Consider the following 14072-nt stretch of genomic DNA (forward strand, 5'->3'; position numbering starts at 1 on the left):
TCTCTGCCACCGTGTGCTGCCTTCCCTTTTAAGCCATCTGCTCTTCTCTTTTATCTGCCGCCGGAGGAGAAGCCAAGCCCCGTGTTTACACAGCAGCGTGTCAGGCCTTGCCAAAAAGGCTTTTCTCGGGTTCTGGAGGTGCGGCTTGCATTCTCAGCTGAACCCCCTGGCACATTGGATCCTCATTTGGCCACTCCTTGGCTAGCCACAGATTCCTCCCGTGATTTGACAAATTCATGGAGGATAAAGTTATCAGTGACTATCAGCCATGGTACCTGTGTTCCACCTCCGCTGTTGGGGGCAGCAGTGCCTCTGAATACCAGTTTCTGGACATCGCAAGTGGGGAGAGTTGCGCTCATGTCCTTTTCATGGGCTTCTGGACAGCCACACTTAACAACAGGAGGCCGCAGTCTGCTCCCCCTTCTCCCTTGGACCACTCATCACCATCCCAACACCAATCCCCTGACTCTGAGCCTTCTTCCCCTGGGTTTCCCTGGCTGGTGCCTCCTACCACTCCTTTGCCTCCAGCCAGTCCATGACAAGATGCTCAAGAACTGGTCCTTATGGTTCCTCTCTAATATATGCCTGCTTCTAAATAGTTTACCCACATATTCAGAAGGTGTGCCTGGCTCAGGCATTCCACAACAAGCCATTGTTTCTTTTTAAAGATGAGACGGCGTCACCAATTATTTTTAATGGTTTTCAGAGGAGCTTCAATATGTAGCAAGCTAGAAGGCACACAACAGGGAGGCAACAGCTTTGCAGCAGCTCCCCGTCATGAAGCTTTCCAGCCAATAGGCTCTTGAAAGAAACCAACTTCTCATTTCCTCCGTGACTTGCATCTCGGCAGGAAACCTCAGTGTTTTTTCAGCAAGTCTTAGGGAGCCTTTAACCTGCTCATCAGAATAAACTGGTCACAGGGTGCTCATTCTCAAAAATTCCACCCACACCCCAAAATCTGATAAAGGTGTTTCCTTTTATTGATTGGTTTCACCAGTCTACCGCTGATAGTCATTGCAAGTGGCGCCTCCTGCGATCTTTTGCTTTTTGCACTTTCCCCATCAAAAAAATTTACACATTCTTTGAGTGCTCAGCCTGAAAATGCAATGGAAGGAAGTTTACAGGGGGCTTTACAGGGGCCCCTTCCACCACGCCTGGCCTTCACATGTTTAGCACAAATGTCTGTAGGGAATTCCGTGCTTGGGTGCCTCTTTGCAATCTGGACCCTGGAAACCCTGGAAATCTGTGCAAGGAAAATTTTCAGATGCAGAGATTTGGGCGAGGGAACAGTAGTTTATTAACCATAGACTCAGTTACTTGAGAGACTGCCTAACAGGGGTCAGCAAACTTTTTCAGTAGGGGGCTGGTCCACTGTCCCTCAGACCTTGTGGGGGGCCAGACTATATTTTTGGGGGGACAAATGAACAAATTCCTATGCCCCACAAATAACCCAGAGATGCATTTTAAATAAAAGCACACATTCTACTCATGTGAAAACACCAGGCAGGCTCCACAAATAACCTAGAGAGACATTTTAAATAAAAGGACACATAGGACACATTATACTCAGGTAAAAACACGCTGATTCTGAGAACATCTGTGGGCCGGATTGAGAAGGCGATTGGGCTGGATCCGGTCCCCGGGTCTTAGTTTGCCTACCCATGGCCTAACACCTCATACACCTAGCAAGTCACTGCAGCTGTTGGGGGGAATTTCTCCTTCATGTCCCTAAAGTATCAGAAGTCCCCTCCACTGTAACTCAGAGCAGAACTTTCAGTGTGGTTGCCCCAATTTTGCCAAACAGCATCTCTGTTTAGGTACCCCTGCTATTTGTAGTTTCCAGAAACATTTGAAGACATTCTTTTTTCACCAACCTGTTCCAGATGGATGAAAAAGGCCTCTGCCTTAGTTGTCCATTTTGTACAGTGGTGCCCCGCAAGACGAATGCCTCGCAAGACGAAAAACTCGCTAGACGAAAGGGTTTTTCGGTTTTTCGTTGCTTCTCTAGATGAATTTCCCTATGGGCTTGCTTTGCAAGACGAAAACATCTTGCGCTTTTTTCTTAAAGCCGCTTGAAGAGGCGCAGTTGCGACGGACCGTGCTTCGCAAGACGAAAAACATTGCAAGACGAAAAGACTCGCGGAACGAATTATTTTCGTCTTGCGAGGCACCACTGTATTGCGTTTAAATTTGTACTTAGCTGTATTTTTGTACTATTTTTGAATTTTTAGCTGTACTTAGTGGTGTGTTTGCAAATGGCCTTGAGTCACATGTGAAAGGCGATTCATAAATAGATGCATAAAATGATTTACCTCAGGGTATGCCCTTTAAGATGGCGGTTGTCAATGTTCCAGTATCCTTGACTACAGCTCCCATCTTCTCTGACCGCTGGCTATGTTGGTTAAGGCTCATGGGAGTTGTAGTCCAACAGCATCAGGAGGGCACCATGTTAGCTGGGCTGTCAGTGGAAACAGATTCTTTGACTCCAATTCAAGCCCTGTCTTCAGTACTGGACACTTCTCTCTCTGGGTCTGGAATGTGGACCCTGTTGCCTCACTGATGTTGTTGGTCCCCAACTCCCATCAGCCCCAGTCAGCATGGCCAAAGGGCAAGGATGATGGAGCGGTCATCCAACAACATCTAGAGGGCCACACATTGGCCAGCCCTACATATCTGGCTGCCCAGTTCAGACAACAGATGGTTCTTCTGAACAAACCAGTTTTGCAGGGGTAGGCTGCAAGGCTGACTTTCAACCCTACAGGGTTAGTGAAAGGAACAAACAGGTGTCATTTATTAAGAACACTGTGCTTTGCAGAAATGAATCACCATTTTAGGAGAGTAAATCAGGGCTCTGGAGGCCTGGTCTCTTCGTCACTCACTGAAATCCACCCTGAAACCAAGAAATTGAATTGAGTTCCTCCCAGGAAGCCATCAGCCTTCCTGCGAAGACAGTGACTCACAGGAGGTTGAGCTCCTCATTTCGGCTATATTAAGCAGCTCGGACCCATTTTAATGACAAGGACGCATTGCTTCTGGCCTAATCTGCATCATGGAAGAATGAGATCCCTTCCCCCACCCTCTAGCCTATTGGGTTTTGCAAGGCAAATTTTTGTTCTTCTGGCTCAAGCGGCATAATTAGTGGGCTGGCTTTGCCCATGTTGTGCAGAAATTAGACTTTAGGTCTTGATTACTCTGCATGGAGAAAGGCAATGCTTTCTAAGGCAAATATAATGGCATCATAGACATTTGGGGAAGGGCTGTAGGGTCTGCTTTGCATTCAGGTTCCAGGTTCAATCCTTGGCATCTCAAGGAAGGGTTAGGAATATCCGCCATCTAAAACCCTGGAAAGCTACTGCCAGTCATTATAGATAACACTGAGCTAGAGGAAGCAAGTCGTCTGACTCGATAGAATGCAGCTTCCTATGTTTGACTGATCACTTTTTTCTGGTGTTGTTAGAGTCAGAGAATTGTAGAGTTGGAGGTAACCCCAAGGATCATCTAACCAGCCTTTCTCAACCTGTGGGTCCCCAGATGTTGTTGAACTACAACTCCCATCGCCCCTAGCTAGCAAGGCCAGAGCTCAGGAATGATGGGAGTTGTAGTCCAACAACATCTGGGGACACACAGGTTGAGAACCGCTCTAGTCCAACTCTCTGTAATACAGGAATCTCAACACAGAGACCCCCATCCAATCTGAGACCAGACCAGACCCTGCTTAGCTTTGCTAAATGTTCTAGCAGTTTTATTGCTGCACCACTAGGAAGGTTTGGTATTATTATTATTATTACTACTACTACTACCATATAACACCGGTCCTGAAAGACCAACATTGGCTCCCAGTACGTTTACAATCACAATTCAAAGTGTTGGTGCTGACCTTTAAAGCCCTAAACGGCCTCAACCCAGTATACCTGAAGGAGCGTCTCCACCCCCATCGTTCAGCCCAGACACTGAGGTCCATTGCTGAGGGCCTTTTGGCAGTTCCCTCACTGCAGGAAGGGAGGTTACAGCGAACCAGGCGTAGGGCCTTCTTGGTAGTGGCTCCCGCACTGTGGAACGCCCTCCCATCAGATGTCAACGAAATAAACAACTATCTGACTTTTAGAAGATATCTGAAAGCAGCCCTGTTTAGGGAAGTTTTAATGTTTGATCTTTTATTGTGTTTTTAATGTTCTGTTGGGAGCCTCCCAGAGTGGCTAGGGAAACCCAGCCAGATGGGCGGGGTATAAATAATAAAAAATGTTGTTGTTGTTAAATGTAAAACTTATCTTTAAGTAGATTCAAACACAGCTGGTGACCATTCCTTGCATGTGGATGCAAGTGAGTTGCTGTGTCCTTACACACACATACACACACACCGCCTCTGATCTTCTTGCAAGGAAAGACTGAAGCATGTCAGATGAAGCAGTAGGCTAGAGCCCTTCCTTTCTAATGGGTCAGCTTGCAAGGAATTGCCCCACAGCACTGACTCGCCAGTCATTCCCACGCTGCGCTTTGCAACTATAGACTGCATGTGCTCAGAGGGGCAGCCCAGGAATGTGTCAGGGCAAGAAGAGGGGAAATGCCAAAAAGCTTACCCCGGAAAACAGATTTTCCTGGTGAAGTCGCTATCTTGTTTAACCCAGCGTGAAAGTTTTCAAATCATCTCTGGAAAACACCCATGGGAAAAGAATGCTCGTTCAGATGTGAAGTCCAATCCAAAGTAAAAAAGAAAAAAGAAAAACAATGAAAATTGTCATATGCAAATTGGCCTGGTTTGCATAAAGTCATCCCCCCCCCCCCCGGAAATGCTCCCAATTTAGCAGTTCCCCCAGAAAATCCACAGCACAACAATACAACTGTTTGGCTGGCAAGGGCTATTTGAGCTTTTTCATCTGAGAACCAGCCTTGTAAAATAATAATAATAATAATAATAATAATAATAATAATAATAATAATACCCGGGGGGGAATCCTAGGTTGCCAGGAGATGACAGAAGAAGGACAGAGAGCTCTGTGTCTAATTCAGCTGCCCACTGCATTCCCATAGCAGGAAGAAGCATTTCTGCCAGCCTGCTTACTCGCTCTTGCCTACGGCTGCCAAGCTCGTGCTTAAATACAAGGCTGGTATAAGTTAAGCAGCATGACCATAGAGGATTTAATACATATCACCAATGGTGTGGCATCAGGGGAGGCACCTAATATCCCCAATTATGCAGCATATCTCAGTGGGTAGATCACCTGCCTTACATGCAGAGAAGGTCTCTGAATCAAATAATTCCAGCTGAAAGGATCAGGGAGCTGGTGAAGTGTGTTGGCGGTTGTACCATGTACCCACATGGTTTGTGCATGGTTACAGTACGTCGTGCTGCCCACCACCATTTCTCTGGTTTGCAAATCTGCCCCCAAGCCCCAAAGGGATTGGCAACCGCTGGGATTTGTTTCAAAACGAAATAAACAAACAGCAGTATAAGTCGCCTCAAACAAGAACCAAATGCTTAAATACAGCCAGATAGCTCTGTCCTTAACTCTCAGACCCAGTGGTTATGTTTGCCCGGACCCATTAAAATGATCCCTGCCAATTAATCAACCAGCATTTAGTTGATTAATCTACTACCTAAAGCACTTAAAGTTTGCATTGCCAGTAATTACTGGAACAAAGGAATGGCAAGGGGGCAGTTCCGCTAAACTTTTTTTCCCCAAGTAGGCACCTGTACCTAACCAGTCAAAGGTGATTCTGCTAACTGATCCAAAGGAGCTTTAATAAAGAGATTTGAGACTGGTGGCTGGTGTCTCTCCAGATCAGGTCAGCGGTGACTGAGAGTCATTACTATCTGATCAGTGTCTGGAGGTTTAAGAGGAGTTGGCCTCCTCCCAACTCTTTAACTGACAGCTTAACTATCTTCCTGGCAACTTCAGCGGAGAACCTGAGGAGCACAGCCCTTAAAAGAAATAAAGCGCAACACGCCATTCTCTCCAGGTTGAACTAGTGACAGGTTAATGGGAGTCGCATTGCTTACATTGCACATGTGACCTGACAGGTTTCTCTTGGGCCCCTGGGAAGACACACATTTTTCATTCCTGGCGGAATGCAGCAGAGGGTGGCAGGTGACAGCCTGTGTTATGTTCTGCGTGACACAAGCTGGCAAAAACCCCTGTGAAGCTTGGGAGGAGACAGCTTGGCCCGTCGCTGTGTTTATTCAGCACAAAGGGCTTGGCGTGGGAGTTGTGTGCGGACTGTGGCTTCACAGCTTTGGAAATAATTTCCGCAAAAGTCGTTAGCCTGCGCAGAAAATTGCTAGCCCACCATGTGCTGGCAGAGGAAGAATGGAGGTGCCAACAGCTGGGTGCATTTCTGGGCAGTGGGCTGGGGAATAAGACTTATCAGCGTCTGCTAGCTATAAGGGCTGTGCGCTGCCTCCACAGTCAAAGAAGACGGTGATGCTTCTGAATATCAGTTGCTGGAAACTGCAGAAGCTCAGGTCCTGGTTGTGGGTTTTCCAGAAGCATTTGGTTGGCCCCTGTAAGACAGGATGATGGACTAGAGGGACCAGCAGGCTCTTCTTATGTTCTTATGTTAACCTCAGTTTGTCATTAACATCTGAATCGGAAATTGTAGTCAAAGGTTTTTTGGAACAAATCAGGATCATAAACCATGATTTGACCTTGGTGTATTTCTGTAAACTATGGTTTTAACTACCGTATTTTTCGCCCCATAAGACGCACCAGCCCATAAGACGCACCTAGGTTTTTTGGGAGGAAATAAAGGAAAAAATTTTTATTTCCCCCCCAGGTGCGCTGCGCTAATCCCGAAGCTTGGGGCGTGCGGAGCTCAGCACGCTCCAAGCTTTTGGGTGCCGGCAAGGTCTCCGCTAGCTGTGGGAGAGCCGGGCGCCTCTCCCAGGGCTAGCAGACAGCTGCGCTAATCCTGAAGCTTGGGGCGTGCGGAGCTCAGCGCGCCCCAAGCTTCTGGGTGCGCGCAAGCAGTCCGCTAGCCCTGGGAGAGCCGCGGGGCGCTCCCAGGGCTAGCGGATCGCTGCGCTACACCAGAAGCTTGGGGCGTGCGGAGCTCAGCGCGCCCCAAGCTTCTGGGTGCCGGCAAGCAGTCCGCTAGCCCTGGGAGAGCTGGGTCTCCCACAGCTAGCGGATAGCTTCCTGAAGCCTGGAGAGCGAGAGGAGTCGGTGCGTACCGACCCCCCTCGCTCTCCAGGCTTCAGCGAAAGCCTGCATTCGCCCCATAAGACGCACACACATTTCCCCTTCATTTTTGGAGGGGAAAAAGTGCGTCTTATAGGGCGAAAAATACGGTATCCACGGTTCATCCTTTTCAGACATAGTGAGAAACCGTGGCTAGTTTAAACATGGGCGCGCATGCTTCTGATCTCCTTGTATCCAGGAGCATACGAAGTGGTGGGCAGAGGGGGCAGGCCGCCCCGGGTGACACTCTGGGGGGTGACAAGATGGCCCCTTCCACCCCCCAGCTATAGAGTGGCCGAGTGCATGTGCAGTCAGTATGGGCTCCTCTCACACAACAACCGTATGGGCTGCCACGTGTGCACAGTCTGTATGGACATTGCGTGTGCGTCACCAGTTTGCCCCACCCCTTGGCATCGCGCCCCGGGTGCTAGAGAGGGTTCCTCCGCCACTGCTTGCAACTGCACCAAAGGAGAGGGAAAGTGGAAGTGTGAGAGACCAAGGCTTTCCCAGCCTCTGTTGCATGGAACTAAATTACGTCGTGAACCAGGCCATTAAGTCACAGTTTCCCATTTCAGATGTAAGGATAAGCTGTAGATTTTACCCACGTTTTATTACACAGGGATTATGATACCTGAGCTGACCCACTGCATTTACAAAAGTCAGCTACAAGACCTGATCGTGTGTGCATTTCTGGGTTGGAGCTCCATGTTGCTAATGTTATTTCCTGTGTTTGCTTTTCTGCTTCATTTACTGCTTTGAGCATTTCCTTTCAGAGGAGAAAATGGAGATAGATATTTGTGTATAAGTGAATAAAATATATCCTCTGTGGAAGGGGAGTGGGGGAGTAAGGAGCAGCCATTTGGAGATGGTGTCGATTAAAAATATTGGAACAGCTGCCAGTGCTACACACGCTACACACACACACACAATTGTCCAGAGTCGCTGTGCTATCTTCCACTGTACATTTGGAAGGGTAGTAAATCTCTTCATTGCATTCTTCAAAGCCACCAGATCCTCTTTTAAATAAATCCCTCTTTAAATCTGCCTTTGTTATGGTATATACAGATCTTTCCCATCAGGCACTGGACTTGCTGTCAGCCACCTGGAGCTAACAAAATCACTACAAAGGCACATGAATCGTAAATGTCCCCAGGCAACATCCCGTGACTGGTACCTCTTTCGAGGGAAGCCTGTTTTCTCATAGAGTGCCAAATCCCAGTTTAAGCAGGGAGATGAGCAGGGATAAACATATGATTCAAAAAGCCTGCTTAGGGAGAATTCTTACAGTCAGGCATCTGCAAGGTTATCGCCACCCTGAAATTATTCTGCGCTGGCAATATTCTTAAATTGCTTTCTTAATCCTTGAGGATTTAGGCAGTGCCCAAATTCTAAGATGAAAAGGACCAGCGTCACTCAGGCCAGCATTGTCCTCTTTTCAATGGGCGAGGAAAAAGGTGCTCTGTGCATGTTCAGACACACTTCTTTTCATGTGCCACGGCTGGACGCTGGCATTCTCAGCAGGTTGAATGCTAGCAATGCATAAAAGCGTTCTTAACTATTTATTACCCAGCAATCTCCCAGTGGGGACGCGGGTGGCGCTGTGGGTAAAACCTCAGCGCCTAGGGCTTGCCGATCACATGGTCGGTGGTTCGAATCCCCGCGGCGGGGTGAGCTCCCGTCTTTTGGTCCCAGCTCCTGCCCACCTAGCAGTTCGAAAGCACCCCTAAGTGCAAGTAGATAAATAGGTACCACTTCGGTGGGAAGGTAAACGGCGTTTCCGTGTGCTGCGCTGGTGCCGGCTCGCCAGAGCAGCTTCGTCACGCTGGCCATGTGACCCGGAAGTGTCTCCGGACAGCGCTGGCCCCCGGCCTCTTAAGTGAGATGGGCGCACAACCCTAGAGTCGGACACGACTGGCCTGTACGGGCAGGGGTACCTTTAGTCTCCCAGTGAGCGCCCTTTTGTGATCACACTTAGATGCATGCTGGGCTAGTTTAAAAAGCTCCCTTCTTTGCCTTAAAAGCCTTACAGGCACAGAGGAGAGTTGCAGGCTTCCACCCTGAAAACAGACACTAGATGGCAAAGGGCATCACCAGTTAAGTACTGCAGATTAATCAGTGGGCCAAAGTAATCCTTTCAGTAACTCCATCACTTTCTGTGCGTTTAATGGAGAAGGTTTCCTTGTCCACCATTCAGCAAATCCAAGAGAAGACCTGATGGATTTATGGTTAACTGTAGCTAAGCCCACATCTAGCTGCAGAATTATTCCTGGTACAAGGCCACACCAGAGTGCTATCAAAAGCCTTCCTACCACGGCATCTCAATTTTTTTTTCCTGGGAGGTTCCCAGGTCAAGGACAGGCAGTGCAGCATTTGCACTGCTCAGAATGAACTACCGTTAAACAAAGTTTGCAGAATTAGTTTAAAAATCCCTGAAAGTAGTTCTCACCATTGCCGGGTGAACCGGAGGTGAATTAAGGCCATGTTCACATCATACATTTAAAACATTGTGATGTCACCTTGAACAGACATGGCTCCCCCCCCCCCCCCGAATTATGGGAGCTGTAGTTTGCTAAGGGTCTGAGGGTTGGTGCAAGACCCCTGTTCCCCTCCCAGACCTACAATTCCCAGAGTGGTTTAACAATCAATCGCTTTTCACAGGGAGCTTTGAGATTTGTTATTTCTAATGCCTGGCTATGGGAGAGGATTTGCTGCATGGTTTGAAATTATTTCCTTTTACCATGCAGACTTAAATGTCTGGCTGAGCTATCTACATAGGAGCCAACTCCTAGGGGCAGAGGGGTCTTCAGCCCCCCTCAAAAATATCTGAGAGGACTGGGGGGCCCTCAAAGTTGATAGGCACATTGCCGTTCAAATGGTGGGTGGGTGGATGGGTGTACCATGTCATGTGATCAGTTATGTGAAGAAGGGCTTACCTGCCCCCCCCCTAATATTTTATTCAAGCTGACCCTGGCTATCTGAGCTACTTTCTCATTGAGAACATTTGTTTATTAGCTTGCTTGTTGTTGCTTTGTTATATTTGTATCCTTTCTTTCCACCAAATGGTGCACAAGGCAGCCAATAACACAAATATAATAAAACAGCAGTACTGGTTCCAAGTCGTGCAGGCATCTGTCCTGCAAAAGAGGCACAAGTATTATTATGAGTAGCATTTATTAATTTATATACAGTGGTACCTCAGAAGTCAAATGGAATCCATTCCGGAAGTCCGTTTGACTTCCAAAACGTTCAGAAACCAAGGCACGGCTTCTGATTGGCTGCAGGAAGCTCCTACAGCCAATTGGAAGCCACGTTGGACATTCGGGTTCCAAAGAATGTTTGCAAACCGGAACACTCACTTCTGGGTTTGCAGCGTTCGGGAGCCAAAACATTTGACTCGCAAGGTATTCAGGATCCAAGGTACGTCTGTACTCCCTGATGCTGAAATGGCTTCAAAATGGTTTACAAAAACATAGAAAACGGTTGCACAGCATATGGAGTAGACAAAAATGCACAATAAAACAATCCCATCAAAACGTTAAGATATAAATGTCCACAAATCACTTCCATTGCTGATTCCTAGTCATGTAATGTACAGTTTGACTTGCTTCATACAGAAGGCTCCTGAGTTGAAACTACTGTGCTGGCATTTCCAGTTACAGAAAGATCAGAGAAGCTGTTGATGGGATAGAGCTTTGACTGGCACCTGAAGGGGTTGCTGCCTTTCATCACCACAGATAATTCATTTGACCTGGTATTAGGCAGTACTCTGGGTTCCTTGTGCGAATGAAAAAGCCAAGCTTTGTCAAAACTCCATCTGAAACTGTTGAAACAGGAAAAAATAGAATAAGGCAGAAACTAGGAGGAGTCCATTTTATATATTAAAGGAAACAAGAGTCTTGCCAAATCTCCTTCCCCCATATATGCATATCTGTCAACCGTCCCTTATTTGGCGGGAAAGTCCCTTATCCCAGCGCTGTGTCCTGCTGCTGTCCCTTATTGATGATGTCCCTTAAATTTCCCAGGTTTCAAAGGAAGCAGCTCCTCTCCCTCCCTCCCTGCCGGCCAGGAAGGAGGGAGGCTCCAACTGTGTTGCTTGGCTGCATTGCTCACCCAATAAGGAGTCTAAGAATGACTGGGGAGTGGAGCTTGCATGCCTTGTGCCGATCAAATCGGCCATGTTGCCTGGGGACTCGCCTTTGCTCAGCGCTTCCCAGCGGAGAGGTGATGGTGGTTTTCCTTGCTGCATCCCCTTTGCCAGGTTGCTGTGCTGTGGGAACCACCGCTTGAGGCTTCGTTTGGCTGCTGGCTGGGCTTTCTGCCTTTGGCTCGGAGGGGCCCAGAAGTTGAACATACCTGTGCTAGGAAAATCCCTTATTTTGGCTGCTGATCTCTTATTTTTGAGGCTGCTGGTCCCTTATTTTCAAACCTGTAAGTTGACAGCTATGCATATATGCCTCCTCAACCACTTCGATCTGCAAAACTGGCCACATAATATTTGCTTCTTATATTTGTAAGAAATATAGCTTGAAGTGTGACAGCACATGCACTTTGGAATTCCCTGCCTATTCACATCAGGCAGGCAATTTTGCTGTATTCTTTTCAGTGCTTGCTAAAAACACCTTTGTTTAGGAAAGCGGTCTGTCCAGACATGTAGAATGCCAGCACAGGTTTTAATCTGGTTTTTAGCTTATCATTGATCTTAATTATTATATTTTTACTGTTTTAAATCATTGCTTTTAACTGGTTCTCCATGATAATTTTATTCTTTATTTCTTTATATTTTTTTGTAAACTGCTTTGAGGTTTTATTGCAATCAAGCAGTATATAAACGCTGTGAAATAAGTAAGCAAATAAATGGTTCCTATTTTTCCTGTTTGTCTCCCACACGACTGTATAGATGACAGGGGAAGAGCAGGCCGCTGTCTGACTCCAGAGCCATCCCTTTATGCAACTAAAGGCTGGCACACAGCAGGGGTGCCTCTGTTGAAAAGGCGAATAAGATTTAAATAGAGATAATCCCTGAGGGAAAACTCTGTGGAGCCCAGGTCACCATCAAATAAACCTGTTAACTTGCACAGAAGAGTAATGTTTGAAACTTATAAAAACTGACAAGACGTCTGATGAATGGGGACTAGTTGACAGTATTAAAAGAGGAGGAAGTAAAATATTAGGTTTCAGTGTGTGTTAAGGCCAAACTACAGTAGATGTAACATTCGCCATCAGGTGCATACGTGATTTTTGTTAAATAAATAGCTGTTAAGTGGGATAGGGGAGAGATAGGACCAGGGGAATGTTGTTGTGGCGCCCTTTTCATTTTGATGCTTAGTGCCGGTGAGCCAGTCGCATTCTCCTAAAACTGCCTCTGCACCTGCTGTTTGCAATAGTACTGCTGCTTAACAAAAATACGTAAAGAAAAGGAAAGCTCTCATTGCCTCAATCCGTGGAAAAAGAGTCATGGGTGTTAAGGTTGCATATGAAGTTGCCTTATACAGAGGCAGACCGGTACCTAGCTCAGGATTGTCTACTGCAGGGACAAAGGACCTCTGGCATTCCAGATGTAGATGGACTCCTGCTTCCATCAGCTCCAGCCAACATGGCTAGTGATCAGGGATGATGGGAGATATTGTCTGGCAACATGTGGAAGGCCACAGGTTCCCCAGCCCTGGGCTTCCTTAACTTGACAGTAGGTCTTCAGATCTCATGAAGGGTCTTCTCAAGCCCTGCTGCTTTGAAGAGAAGAGACCAGTGATTAAAACTGGGATCTTCTGCATCTGCAGCATAGCTTCCAAGTCCCAGCCCTTCCCTGCATAAAGCATCTTCTTTTAATTCCTGTTCTATAAACTGATCTCAGTTGGGCTTTTCCCCCTCTCCTCTCTTACTCATTACTTCCTTTCTGTTTCTTCTTCATTTCTCCCATCCTCTCCCGCCTCTATCTACTACTTGCAAAAAAAAAAAAAAAAAAATGCACAAAGAAAGTTAAGTTTTGCTCTAACTTCAGAGGACAACTTCTCATTTTGTATTTGAAACAGAGAGGGGTTCTCCAAATCCTAATTGTGAATTCTCCACATCATGTCTGGTTGTGAATTCTCCAAATCCTATCGAATGTATGGCTTGCTACAGCTGTGTCCCATTCTTCAATATGAAGAAGCTCAAAGCAGCATTTTAGCTGCACAACAATCCGATCCAGCACTGAGGGCCTTCTGGCGGTTCCCTCGTTGTGAGAAGTGAGGTTACAGGGAACCAGGCAAAGAGCCTTCTCAGTAGTGGCGCCTGCCCTATGGAATGCCCTCCCAGCAGATGTCAAGGCAATAAACAACTATTTTACTTTTAAAAGACACCTGAAGGCGGCCCTGTTTAGGGAAGTTTTTAATGTCTGACGCTGTATTGTTTTTGATATTTGGTTGGAAGCCGCCCAGAGTGGCTGGGGAGACCCAGTCAGATGGGTAGGGTATAAATAATAAATTATTATTGTATTATTATAAGTTGAATATGCCCAAGCCCACTTAATTGGCTTTGTTGTTTGAGTGGGGATTTGAACTTACATTCCCATATCTCCCCAATCAAGGCACCTAAAGATTTATAAAAGCATGTCATAACTATACTATTAAGGCTCTTAATTTGCACATCACGATGAATCCATGTACCTGGTTTGTGTTGTGCTGCTTGATCACTCCTGCTTACTCCTCTTCTCCAGCATGAGCAAAACAAACCTTGAAATGCACATGATGATACTGCCAGTCACTACAACCCAGCCTTTTTAAACCTTGGGTCCCCAGATGTTGTTGGACTACAACTCCCACCATCCCTGGCTAGCAGCACAGGGATGATGGGAGTTGTAGTCCAACAACTTCTGGGGATCCACAGTTGAGAAAGGCTGCTGTAGACTAGACTGAGTTA

General features: G+C 46.9%; 1 protein-coding gene across 2 annotated transcripts in view; it reads left to right on the top strand.

Moving 5' to 3' along the window:
- The window catches only part of SYNE3 (spectrin repeat containing nuclear envelope family member 3), a 108020-nt gene that overhangs the window by 8239 nt on the left and 85709 nt on the right, over positions 1–14072 (top strand). The window lies entirely within an intron of this gene.

Source organism: Podarcis liolepis (assembly GCF_965112155.1).
Source record: "Podarcis liolepis genome assembly, chromosome: 1".
NCBI lineage: Eukaryota > Metazoa > Chordata > Lepidosauria > Squamata > Lacertidae > Podarcis > Podarcis liolepis.